The 14,075-nt window shown below is 48.8% G+C and overlaps 1 pseudogene; it reads left to right on the top strand.

Moving 5' to 3' along the window:
- The first annotated feature begins 290 nt into the window (after positions 1–290).
- LOC112105456 lies at positions 291–3,130 on the top strand (annotated as a pseudogene).
- Positions 3,131–14,075: the final 10,945 nt, after the last annotated feature.

Below are 14,075 nucleotides of genomic sequence, written 5' to 3'. Positions count from 1 at the left end.
GGGAGTTGTATCATTTGTGACTCAGCCTTTGTTGTGAGTTAACAGAGCTGGATTATCACTAGGTCATGGTGCAGCCCCCTGTCAGGAAAGGAATTGAGAGAATTACAGGCCCTTCCTCTTCATGGGGGCCTGCCTCAATAGATGAGCTCCTGGCCAAGCATCTAGTGCATTAGAGTGGGGGGGCTGGGAGCCAGGACTCCTGGGTTCTATGCCAGGCTCTGGGAGGGAGTGGGGCTAGTTTCAAAGCAATGGTTGTTGCTTAGATGATTTCTCTGCTAAGGCAGTGTCCAATGATCATTTCCGTTCATGGTTTGCAGCTTGTGGATCTCAGAGAGCAGGTGGGGGTGGAGCATGTAGAAGACACAGAGTAAAGGGGAGTGAACTCAACACACAGGGGAGAGCTCCGGGGTGCAAGGGACAGATACACGGATACTTTGCTGGCCAAACACACGCCATCTGAGGATCTCTCTGCGCCTGGTCTGTGTTTCCACCACCCACTGCCCAGGTGAGTAGAAACAATGGGAAGAGGGCTCTGTGTCGGGTCTAAAGGGGAAATTCCTTGCTAAGGCCCCCTAGAAGCCAAAGAAATTTGCTATTTTAAAGGCAAACCAGTGGGATCCCTGCCCCTGGGTGTCAGTGGGGTTAGCCTGGGAGACTCCCTGCCACTGGATATCAGTGATGTTAGCTTGTGAGACTCCATGTCACTGGGTATTAGTGGGGTTCCCATGGGGCACTCAATAGATAGAGGTAGTAGGTGAGGTCTGTGACGTGGGTGAATTTTCTCCCTTATTTCACGTCAGATGAGTTGCTCCCCGTTTACAAAGCTCTACACCAGCAATTCTCAACCTTTCCACACTACTCTACCCCTTGCAGGAGTCAGATTTGTCTTGCGTACCCCCAAGTTTTACCTCACTTCAAAACTACTTGCTTACAAAATCAGATGTAAAAATACAACAGTGTCACAGCTACACTATTACTGAGCAATTGCTGACTTTCTCATTTCCCCCATATAATTATAAATGAATTGGAATATAAATGTTGTACCGACATTTCAGTCTATAGTATATAGAGCAGTATAAGCAACTAATTGTAGTTTGCACTGACTATGCTAGTGCTTTTTATGTGGCCTGATGTAAAACTAGGCAAATATCTAGAGGAGTTGATGAAGCCCCAACAGACCTCTGCGTACACCCACCCCGGCTGAGAACCTCTGCTCTAAGCCACAGGACCCCACTTTCCTCCCACCACCCAGGAGTTCTGACCTCCACCCCACTCCCTGAGCTGGGAGTAGAAACCAGGAGTCCTGGCTCTCAGCCTGCCCTTCTCTACCCATTAGGCCAGTCTGCAGAACACAGAGGACTCCATGCTAACAAGGCCGTGAGGGGCGCAGTCCCTGACAGAGGCAATAGCCCAGAGGACCCTGCTGCAGGACTGGCAGCACGGCTGTGGGACAGAGAAGCAGCTCGGTGGCTTGAGGCTTCCTGTGTTACAGTGAGTAAAAAGGACACTGCACGCTCTCACGAGTCAGGGTGTAGCAGCAATTCCTGTGATGGCCAGATGAGTACAAGAGACAGGGTGGGGGAAGGGGGGCTTTTTCCACCTTGTAGCAGTGAGTTCCACCAGCACCAGCGCAACAGAACCAATCCCCACCTCCCTAAGCCAGTGAGTCCCTGCCCTGGAGCCAGGTCAGAACCAGCACCTCCTTGTGGGGAAGGCCCCATATCCTATTCCCTATCCCTCAGAGACAGCCTGTCCTCCAGATCACAGCCACATGGTATTATCAGAATAGCTGTGTATTTGACCTACTAGACTGTCCCCATCCTCACACCTCCCACATCTACTATCTTTTTTCCCTTTTGCCCATAGTTCTACCTTATAGCAGTGAGTTTACACTGGCTATAGCCCAGTTGCTGAGAATACCTAGCCTGGATATTCTGGAGGACCACAGGGTGCCCAGAGAGATTGTCTCCAATGTTGTCTTCCTAACCCCCTTTATTTCTCACTTCCTTCTCTTACCCTCACCCTTTCCCCCTCCTCTGGTGTCCCTTCCAACCACTCTTCTGTCTCTCCCCAGGGCACCATGGACCAAGGCAACATGACTCTCCCACCAACCACTGTGACAAATTCCAGCCAGACCCCAGCAGCTGTGAGTGCCTCTCACCTGGCTGCGGCCGCGTTGCTCTTCCCCACCTTCCTGGTGGGTGTGGTGGGGAACGGGCTGTACCTATGGGTGCTGGGACTGAAGATGAGGAGCACGGTGACTACGCTTTGGTTCCTCCACCTGGTCTCCTGTTCTCTCCTCTTCACCCTGCTGATCCCCTTCTTCATTGTCTCTCTCCTCATGGGTTTCCGCTGGGTCTTCGGCACAGCCATGTGCAAGCTTCTCAACACCTGTATCTCTGTGAGCATGTTCACCTCTGTCTTCCTTCTCACCCTCATAAGTCTGGACCGCTACATCCTCACTCACCATCCCATCTGGTGCCGGCATCACCGCACCGTGCCCCGAGCTCAGAAGCTGGCGGTGGGTGTGTGGCTGGCCTCCTTTGCTCTCAGCGCTCCCTACCTGGCTTTCCGGGAGACCCAGGTGGTGGGCGGGGGCAGAATCATCTGCATCAACAATTATGCCCTCTCTGGAGACTGGAACACAGCCGAGACACAGGACATGGGGAGACGGGTCCACATGGCTGTCTTCATGGTCCGGTTCCTGCTGGGCTTCCTCCTACCCTTCTGCACCATCGCTGGATGCTATGGCCAGGTGGGGCTGAAGATGAAGAAGAAGAAGCTGGCATGGGCTGGGAAGCCGTTCAAAGTCATGCTGACTGCGGTGGTTTCCTTCTTTATCGCCTGGCTGCCCTACCACCTCTATCACGGCTTGAAGCTCTACAAGAAGGAGGTGCCAGAGTCAGTGACGGGTGCCCTTTTGGTCTTTTACACCTTCACGTCCTGCTTCAATGCCTGCTTCACCCCCATTCTCTACCTCTTTGTGGGGGAAAAGTTCTGGCAGGTCTTCAGGACGTCTCTTCTCACTTTGGTCAAAGCGGCTTTTGTTGATGATCTCGGCAGCAGTGCCCATGAGTCTAGTGGAAGACATGGGTCAGAAGTTGAGCACACAAAACAAGAGATGGCCTGAAATTGCCCAGATTGGGGGAGAGGTGAAAACTTGCCATCCCAGTTTTTCCTAGATCCCTGATGGCTCTAAAATCTCATGGGTTCCAGGTATCTCAGTTCATAAACCTCACAGTGTATCTGGATTCACCAGAATCCCATGTGTTCTAGGTCTCTCAATTTTTTCAACTCAATGGGCTATCAATGTTACCAGATCCTTAGCTAGCTCCAGAATCTTGTTTGTTTTAGGTCTCTCAATGTGTTCTAACCTAATTGACACTCTTGGATTCAGCATCTCTAGATGGCTCTGGAATCTCATTTATTCTAAGCCTATCAATGTGTTTGTACTCAAAGTCCATGGGTTCTAGATTCCCGACTAGGACATCACTGGATTCTGGAGTGTTTTCTAACCACATAGAATCCAACAGGTTCAAGATGGTTTTCTAAAAAATTCATTGTGATTCTAGATTTCCAAATGGTTTAAAATCCATTAGCTGTAGTATATTATGGAAGAATCTGTGTATTATAATAGGAATATCTAGCTCTTCTCTAGTGCTGGTCATCAGTAGATCTCAAAGAACTTTAGCAAGGAGGTCAGTAGCAGTCTTTCCATTTTTTAAAAATGTGGAAACTGAGACACAGAGTGGTGAAGTGCCTTGGCCAAGGTCACCCACTAGAACCTTCCATCTGGCCAGTAGCAGAACCTGGAACAAACCCAGCTCTCCTGTGTCCCATCCCAGGTCTCTATCCATTGCATCTCCTTAGATTGTGGGCTCTGTGTTTGAACAGTGCCTAGTACTGCGCAGCCCTAGGCCAGGACTGGGGCTCCCAGCACTACCTGAAATACAATATTATAATAATCATTCCCGGATGTTACTTGAACTACATATATTCTGTAAGGTTTGTGTGGCAGCTCTGAAATACTTTACAACCCCTGCATGACCCGACCACTGGGATATTTAGTATGTGGAGGCTCTGGCTTAGTATAAGAGCAGCCGACAAAGAAAACAAGCTAGCAGAACAAAGAGCGGCTCCAGAGAAGCCACTTGGCTGTAAACACCTCTTCACCACCCTGAAGTAACATCCAAGTAACTATGAAGATCCCACCTGTCAGCTCCAGCCAAGTTACAAAATCTTGGCCAAGGCTTGGGGCTAGCAGATGATAAAGATGATAAAGACTTGAAAAGATCCTCTCTGGTGGATTCGCCATCACTCACTAATTTTAAAGCAGGATTAGATGGTATTTCTAACAGATCTGTTCTAATTCAATCAGGGACTAATTCAGGGAGGTTCTGCAGGAGGTCAGAGTAGGGGACCACCATGCTCCTTCTGGCCTTGAAATCTCTGAATTTATCCACAGGTCAGGCAGATTTTGATGGGGTGCTGCACCAGTTGTCACTTAGACCCACTGAGGTATTTGAGGAAACCAGGCCTGCGTAGGCCACCAACTCTGGGTGGAGGCTGTAGATAAGTTAGACATATGTGTTTTACTATTCTGACAAAACAAGACTGACAACCATGACAGATACCACCTCTTGCTGATTCAAAATTCAATAGGATCTCATGGATTCCAGGAGTCCTGGCTGATTGTTACCATCTTGGGTCCCAGCTCTGTCAGTGTTTTGAGTGTGATCTGATCTGATGTGGGATAGATTTCGACATCATGTTTTCCGAGCCCCTGTATGTTTCAAAAGCCAATAGGATCCTATGATTTCTAGATATGTGGCTGGTTCTTGAACCTTTGGGTTCTAGGTTTGCCAGGATTTTAAAACCCAAATAGCATCTATGTAGTCTAGAAGATCCTAGTTTCCAAGCTCATATATGACGATCTAGACTACATAGGAGTAGTTTGGGTTTTTAAAAAAACTTGTCATATCTAGAGGTTGAAGAACCACTCAAATGTCTAGCACTCATGGAATACTCTTGGGTTTATATATGTGTATGTGGGTGTGTGTACAAAACACACACACACACACACACACAAATAGTATCACGAGTTCTAGATATTTCGTGAGTTCTTAAACTTCTTCAGTTCTAGTTGTGACAATGTCTTGAAACCCAATCAGATCCGACATGATCTAGTACTTCAAGGACTCCAAGCACCTATATGTTTGAAAAAACAATAGGACCCTGTGAATTCTATATATCTAGAAACTCCTGGTTACTAATCATTCGGTTTATATTAAAAAACAAACAAAACAAAACAAAAAAAAACCACACCACACCTATGGAACCTTGAACCTTTTACAAACAAGACCCCTCAGGGTGGCATCTCTAAAATTGAGAACATTCTCTGCTTTGCGGGCAAAGTGCATGGAAGCATGTACTGACTTGAGACACCTTCCAACAGGCCTGATGTTCACAAAGGGTTCAGCTTCTTCTTCTGGAAAAATCAGGCCTCTTCAGGGGTGTTCATCTGGGAAACCCTCCAAAAATAAAAGCATGACAAATAATCAAGTATTTTGGAAAATTAAGCCTGAAAATCTGTAGCGCATGGAGCAAGCAACCCAGACCCTCAGCCAATGTAAGTCAGTGTAGCTCTGTTGACTTCACTTCAGAGTTCTTGGGTTCCTCACCTGCCTCTGGGAGGGGATTGGGGGTCTAGGAGGGTAGAGTGGGGGGAGCTGGGTGCCAGGACTCCTGGGTTCAATCCCCAGCTCTGGGAGGGGAGTGGTCTGTAACAGTTAGAGCAAACTTAGTGACAACAAAACATTTAGTGAATTAGTGTCAAATTTGCCAAATTGTTTCACCCAACCACCAAAAATCTGACATTTTCAATATAAAATTTTTCATTTTTTTTCCCCGAAGTGGCTTTGTCTTGAAATGCTTTTATTTAATTTGTATTTAAAATGTGTAAAATCCAAGCTCACAAAACAAACCATTTTGTTCCGACTGAAACAATCCCCCCTCCCCTTTTCATTTGCCCAAAAAAAAATTTCTTCATTTGGGGTCATCTCCAAATAAGTCGCCTCCTCCCGATTTTTCTGAACAACCAGAGACCCGAAGAATTAATTATTGGCACAGGACTTACATGCCATCTATGGTCCCAATTCAGCCCCATTGTGGCTGAAGACACCGGATCAAAGCTGATAATAGGGACGAGAACTTAAACATCTCCATGTTTAGATCAAAAGAGCAGTGACTGTGTCTCTAAGCCCCCATGTGTCAGCTCAACATGTATGTTCTCACCCTCAATTTTACAGTGGAAGCCATACCTCACAGAGGTAGGAACTGCTATTAAACACAGGGGCAAACAACTTGCGGAATGGACTCACTTTTGCAGTATGGCCGCACTGGCCCTCGGTCCTGTTGCGTAGCTGATCTCGGGGGCTGTTCGGGCTTGATGTTTCCTGAAATTTGGCCTCTTTGCTTTTTCCCCCTCACTCTGCACCAAGAACATTATAAGCATCTGAAAATGTTCAATCAGTACCTGCGGGGGGGAGGGAGAGCCTGTACCACTGGGCATCAAATGACTCCAAATTTGCATCACAAACCCCACCCCTGCCTCTGTTGCTCAGTGCCACTTTTAAAGGCAGTTGACCTAGGCACAGGAGCGTTGGTGCAATTTGTGAATATTAACAGCAGCTCATCTTCAGGGGGCTGCATCTCCTGATGTCCCCGATCAAACAACCGCCCTTTGCTCCAGCAGACTCCAGCAGAGCCCCTGCGGCTTGGTGCCACTTTCCAAGTCAATGTAAGTCTGCAACTGGTTTTCAGATCAGTGTGAAAAAATTAAGAGCGGCTCCTTTTCATGCAGCTTTAACTGAGGGCCCTGGATCACAACCCTCTGAACCTGCCCCACTCACTCTGCCCCCGGCCTTGCTCAGAGTCTGTCAATTTCAAGCCAAGCCGAGCGGGCGAGTGGATTTCAGAGCACTTTGATTCATCGGTTCTGACAGGAAAAGGTTTTGCCGCAGGCCTGGCTGCAGGAGCGCCCTTACCTGATCTGCTGTGGGAGTCCCAGACCTTGGGCAGTTTTGAGCTTAGCATTGGCAGCACCTGGTACAAGTGGCCCCCTGAATCTGACAGCCCTTTCCTCTCTGCATGCTCTCATCCAATCTGGAACATCAGCCCAGACACACATCTGTTTTATATATATATGTGTGTGTGTGTGTGTGTGATATAAATATAAAGGGAAGGGTAACAACATTTATGTATGCAGAAACATAAAATCCCTCCTGGCCAGAGGTAATCACTTTACCTGTAAGGGGTTAAGAAGCTCAGATAACCTGGTTGGCACCTGACCAAAAGGAAGAATAAGGAAAGAAGATACTTTTAAATTCGGGAGGGGGGGAGAAGAGGTTCTCTTTGTTCTCTCTTTGTTGGGTTCCCTCTCTGGACAGAGAGAGAGAGAGAGAGAGAGAGAGAGAGAGAGAGACACCAAGCAGTTAAAACATCTTCTGAAAAGATAGCTTTAATGATACATCTAAAGTTACAGAAATTGTAAGTAAAGGCAAGGAAATGTGTTAGATTATCTTTTGTTTAGCTTGTGAATTTTCCCTTTGCTAAGAGGGAGTTTTATTCCTGTTTTTTGTAACTTTGAAGCTGAGCCTAGAGGAGAATCCTCTGTGTTTTAAATCTTTTTATTTACCCTGTAAAGTTACCTTCTATCCTGATTTTGCAGGTGTGATTCTTTTACTTTTTTTAAATAAAATTCTTTTTAAGAAACTGATTGATTTTCAGTGTCCTAAAAACCCAGGGGTTTTGTCTGTGCTCACTTTGTAACCAATCAGTTAGTATATTATTCTCAAGCCTCCCAAGGAAAGGGGGTGAAGGGGTTTGGGGGAATATTTTGAGGAAACAGGGACTCCAAGTGGCCCTTTTCCTGGATTTTTGCCTAAATCACTTGGTGGTGGCAGCAATACCGTCCAAGGACAAGGAAAGGATTTGTGCCTGTAACAGGGTGCTGGCCTAAGAGGCACTGAACCAGCCCCTGTTAGCTCAGAACCTGCTAGCATAGCTCCCATAAAGGGGAACTGACTGGAGCTGGCAGGGTGTGGCTCATTAAAGGCGCCTGAGAGCAATCACCTGTGAGCCTGCTGAGAGGAAGGCCTATAAAGCTAGCAGGAAGGGAGGAACAGGAAAGTGAGGACCTGTTGCTCCCAGCTAGTGGTAAGAGCAAGCTGTTCCCTAAGGGGCTACCTGACTGATATTGAACTGTATATAGCTGTATATACGTGGTGGTGGGAAAATACAGGGAAATAAAAGGGTACTGGTGTGTGAAAGAGTGGTCTCCAGCAAATTTGTACCGCAAGCAACAAGCCGCTTGTCGACACGTGGGGGCTTGTCTGGGATCCACTGAAGCCAACGAGCATGGTTGGTGGCCTGGCAATGGAAGAGACCCTGAAATGTCTCGTAGAGCAACAGAAACAGACCCAGCAAGCCCTGCAGACTTTCCAGCAGGCACACCAAGCAGAAAAACAGGCTGCTTTGGCCTGGCAGGCCGAGCAACAGAAAAGCCTGCAGGACTTCATCCGGGAGCAAAGCAGTGTCCACGGGCAACTCCTGCAATGGCTGGTGAGTCCTGGGGCAGGGGAGGGCACCCAGCCGCTGGGCTGGGGACTCTGTAAAATGAGCCCGGCGGATGACCCGGATGCCTTCCTGGGAACTTTCGAGAGGGTAGCCATGGGGGCCGGATGGGACAGGGCAACCTGGGCCCTCCGACTAGCCCCTTATTTGACTGGCGAGGCGCAAGCGGCCTATATGGCTTTGGGGGAAGAAGCTGCCCAGAACTATGAGGCCGTGAGAGCAGCCATTTTTGACCGAGTAGGCTTATCAGGGGAAAGGTACAGGCAGAAGCTCCAGTCGGCCTGGTAGACATCTGCTGTGCAACCACAGGCATTCACCCAGAGGTTAAGGGACTGGGCCACATGCTGGTTGAGGCCTGACATGCGTACAATGGAGGAGATAATGGACTCCCTGATACTGGAGCAGTTCTTGCAAAGCCTCCCAGAGACGGTGCACACCTGGGTGAGGAGACACCAGCCAGGCACCGTCGAAGAGGTGGTCTGGGTAACCGAGGAGTATATAGAGGCTGAGAGACCCTGGGGGGAGGACCGGCAATCGAAAGACAGGGAACTGGGGCGGAAGCCCGTGGACTCCTTACCCAGGAGAGGCAAGGAGAAAAAAAGGGGAGCCCCGAGGAGCACCCGAGAGACCCGCCCGCCTAACGTGCTGGTGGTGTGGGAAGCCAGGGCACATTAAACAAGACTGCCCGGACATCGAATGTGGCTGGGCGGACTTTTGTGCTTGGACTGAATGGGTGGGACGGAAGTGGGGGCTGGGGGTGTCCACTGTGCCTGGAAAAGTGGGGCGGAGACCCCAAACGGCTGTGGTCGACACCGCCTCGAGTTGCACGCTGGTGCAAAAGGCGCTGGTTAAGCCACATTGGCTCCTTCTGGGGGAAAGGATGGCCCTCGGGTGTGTACATGGGGACAGGAAGTCCTGCCTGGTAGCCCAGGTACCCCTGGAAGCGAAGGGTTGCTTCAGGTGGAAGCGGGTAGGGGTCCTGGAGAAACTACCATGTCCAGTAGTGTTAGGCTGGGAAGGGGCCCCACTACCAGGCACGAAACAATGGGGTACCTCAAGAGGGGGGTGGATCTCTAGAGAATGAGAACCCCAGGGCGGGAGGACGGGCCCAGTCCTGGGAACCAAGAAAAAACTCCTAGACAGCAAAGCCCAGAGTGGGGAGACCCGCAGGAAGTATATATGGGGGAGCTGGTTGGTCTGGACCCCCAGAGAAGGAAGGGGCACAGGGGAACACCCCCTGATCCCGCTGTCTGCGGAAAAAGCTCCAGATGTACTGGGACAAATGGGGGAAACTGAGGTGCGGAAGGTCCTGCCCTGAGGTGGGATGAATGCCGACCCCCCATCGGAGGGGCCCGAGCCACAAAGAGAGCCGGGGGAAACTGAGACGCGAGAGGTCCCGCTGGAAGTTGAAAGAACCCCAGGACCCCGGCCAGACACACAGGGGGAGCTGGGGATAGGGGGCCTGCCGCACTGCAATTGGTGTGACGACCTGCGGGCGGAAGCAGAGATGGGGGGGCCACCACTCCCAGAGAAATGCTCCTTCTGTGGGAGAGGGATGGAAAAACCATCCGGGGTGCTGACTGGGAAGGACCCAGCTGGGAGCGCTCCCCGAAAGAGCCTCCTTCGGGGGAATGGCGGAAGGGCCGAGGGGCCAAAGGTGGCCTGGGGGTGCCGTTCTTAAGGGTGAGGGTGTGTAACAGGGTGCTGGCCTAAGAGGCACTGAACCAGCCCCTGTTAGCTCAGAACCTGCTAGCATAGCTCCCATAAAGGGGAACTGACTGGAGCTGGCAGGGTGTGGCTCATTAAAGGAGCCTGAGAGCAATCACCTGTGAGCCTGCTGAGAGGAAGGCCTATAAAGCTATCAGGAAGGAAGTAGGAAGGGGGGGGGAGAAACAGGAAAGTGAGGTGTGAGGGCCTGTTGTGCCCAATTAGCTGTAAGAGCAAGCTGTTCCCTAAGGGGCTACCTGGCTGGTATTGAACTGTATATAGCTGTATATACGTGGGGGTGGGAAAATACAGGGAAATAAAAGGGCACCGGTGTGTGAAAGAGTGGTCTCCAGCGAATTTGTACAGCAAGCAACAAAGTGCTCGTCTAGAGTGCCTTAGGGAAGTTTTAACCTAAGTTGGTAGAAATAAGCTTAGGGGGGTGTTTCATGTGGGTCCCCACATCTGTATCCCAGAGTTCAGAGCGGGGAGGGAACCCTGACAAAATATATATGTACATACACACAAACATTTAAAAACCCAATAGTACCCTACGTGTTCTAGACATTTGAGAGGTTCTTGAACCTCTTGGGTCTGAGGTCTGACAAAGTTTTTTTAAAACCCAAACTGGTCCTCTGTGTTCTAGGATGTTGTAGATAAATCTCTGCATAAAGCATCTTCGTATAACTGTATCATTTTCATAGGACTTTGTATTATGTCTCTTCATATAACCTTGTATTAAGTCTTTCCATATATAACATCTATTTTCATACAACTTTGTATCAAGTCCTTTGATATAGGAACTTTGTATCAAATCCTTATATAGAAACTTTTTATTGAGCCTTGGTATAATGTTATAGCCCCTAGGGATAGTTAAGGTAGAAGAAAAATGTCTTTTCGCTAGGAGTAGAATAAGATCTCCCCCCTTTTAATCAATTGCCCTGTTGAATGAATGAGTAAGGCGTGGAAGGCAAGCACCTCTAGACAGCTGCAACAGTTGGAGAGGGGATGGAAGCCAGACCCAAGAACAATAAAACTTGTCAGGTGGGCTCATTAAAAAAAATCAGACATATTTTGGGGATGGCCTTGGGAGTTAGAAGCGAGCACCTTCTTTTGAAAAACACCCTCTTTGAAAATAAATGTGGCAGCATTGAGACAACACCCAGAAGGAAGGGCCACAGAAGACCAACTGACACAGACACAGATTTTGCATCTAGTATAGATTTGCATGAGAGGGGAGCTGCTATAAATGTGAGGTGTCTTGCAGAGGATCTCGGGTCTCATCTTGTCAACACCGGAGCATCGATCCAAATCGACAGAAGCTCGGATCCACCCCTCTCGCATCTAACTCACTTGGCCAATGAAGTTAAGGGGAGCAACTAGTTGGTAACAACAACAAGACGGAGTGTGTGTGTGTGTGCGCGCGCATGTGTGTAAAATATCATATGCATATGATACAGTGATTGATACATGTATTACCAATAAATGTGATGCTCTGCCTTATCCCCCCGAAAAGATCCTGTGCAGTACTTTAAGTAAAACAATGTCATAGAGGAGGTCGGAAACTAGACTACATAGGACCTCTCTGGATTTTAAAACTTTGATAGACCTAGAACCCAAGAGGTTGAAGAACCAGCCAAATATCTAGAATGCATAGGAACCTTTTGGCTTTTGAAACATACAGGGGCTTGGAAAACATGATCATAGAAGATTAGGGTTGGAAGAGACCTCAGGCCCAAAACTGGATGCAATACTCCAGATGTGGCCTCACCAGTGCCGAATAGAGGGGACTAATCACTTCCTCGATCTGCTGGCAGTACTCCTACTAATGCAGCCCAATATGCTGTTTGCCTTCTGGGCAACAAGGACATACTGTTGACTCATATCCAGCATCTCGCCCACTGTAATCCCCAGGTTCCTTTCTGCAGAACTGCCGCTTAGCCAGTTGGTCCCCAGTCTGGAATGGTGCATGGTCCTTTTCAAAGTGCAGGACTCTGCACTTGTCCTTGCTGAACCTCATCAGATTTCTTTTAGCCCAATCCTCCAATTTGTCTAGGTCACTTTGAACCCTATCCCTACTCTCTGGCGTATCTACCTCTCCGCACAGCTTAGTGTCATCCACAAACTTGCTGAGGGTGCAATCCATCCCATAATCCAGATCATTAATGAAGATTGAGGAAAGTGATTATTCCCCTCTATTCGGCACTAGTGAGGCCACATCTGGAGTATTGCATCCAGTTTTGGGCCCCCCACTACAGAAAAGATGTGGACAAGTTGGAGAGAGTCCAGGGAGGGCAACAAAAATTATTAGGGGGCTGGGGCACATGACTTATGAGGAGAGGCTGAGGGAACTGGTCTTATTTAGTCTGCAGAAGAGAAGAGTGAGGGGGGATTTGATAGCAGCCTTCAACTACTTGAAGGGGGTTCCAAAGAGGATGGATCTCGGCTGTTCTCAGTGGTGGCAGTTGACAGAACAAGGAGCAATGGTCTCAGGTTGCAGTGGGGGAGGTTTAGGTTGGATATTAGGAAATATTATTTCACTAGGAGGGTGGTGAAGCACTGGAATGGGTTCCCTAGGGAGGTGGAGGAATCTCCTTCCATAGAGGTTTTTAAGGCCCGGCTTGACAAAGCCCTGGCTGGAATGATTTAGTTGGTGTTGGTCCTGCCTTGAGCAGAGGGTTGGACTAGATGACCTCCTGAGGTCTCATCCAGTCCTAATCTTCTATGATTCTTTTGTATCTAAAAACTAAAGGTTTTATTATAAACGAAAAGAAAGAAGAGAGTTGTTAAATGGTGAAATCACATAAGTATAGTAACTCCTCACTTAACGTTGTAGTTATGTTCCTGAAATATGAGACTTTAAGCGAAACGATGTTAAACTAATCCAATTTCCCCATAAGAATTAATGTAAATGAGGGGGTTAGGTTCCAGGGAAATTTTTTTTCACCAGACAAAAGAGAGTATGTGTGTGTGTGTGTGTGTGTGTGTGTGTGTGTGTATATACACAAGTTTTAAACAAACAATTTAATACTGGAACACAGTGATGCTGATTGTGAAGCTTGGTTGAGGTGGAGGAGTCAGAGGGTGGGATATTTCCCTTCCTGCTAAATGATGAACTAGCAATTGGCTGAGCCCTCAAGGGTTAACTCTCTCACTCTGCAAGGCAGCAGGAATGGAGGGAGATATGCGCATTTCCCCTTTAAGTTCACTGCCTTGGTAATTAGATCCGCTTGCTGAGACCGCAGCTGCTGCAAGCTCCCTCCCTCCTGAGCCCTGGTGTGTCCCCCCTGCTCTATGGACGATGCGGTAATTGGGGAGCAGGAGGGGAAGGGGACACCCTGACATTAGCCCCCCTCTTCCTTCTCTCCCCCCCCCCACAGGAAGCAGGAGTCTCTGGGAGCAGCTCCAAGGCAGAGGGCAGGAGCAGCACATGGCAGTGGGGGGAGGGACACAGCTGAACTGCCGGCAGCTGCTGCACAGGGAAATTAGGGGAGCGGGGAGTTGATAGGGGGCTGCCGGTCCACCCTGGTTCCAAGCCCCCACCAGCTAGCTGCAACAGGCTGCTCTTCCTGCAAGCAGTGGACAAAGCAGGCGGCTGCCAAACGACGTTAGAAGGGAGCATTGCGCAACTTTAAACGAGCATGTTCCCTAATTGATCAGCAACATAACTACGAAACAACCTTAACTGGGATGACTTTAAGTGAGGAGTTACTGTACATATGATTTCTGAGTCCAGA

The sequence above is a fragment of the Terrapene carolina genome, unplaced genomic scaffold (genome assembly GCF_002925995.2).
Source record: "Terrapene carolina triunguis isolate 2854851 unplaced genomic scaffold, T_m_triunguis-2.0 Scaffold771, whole genome shotgun sequence".
Classification (NCBI taxonomy): Eukaryota; Metazoa; Chordata; order Testudines; family Emydidae; genus Terrapene; species Terrapene triunguis.
This window is presented reverse-complemented; position numbering and strand designations above follow the sequence as displayed.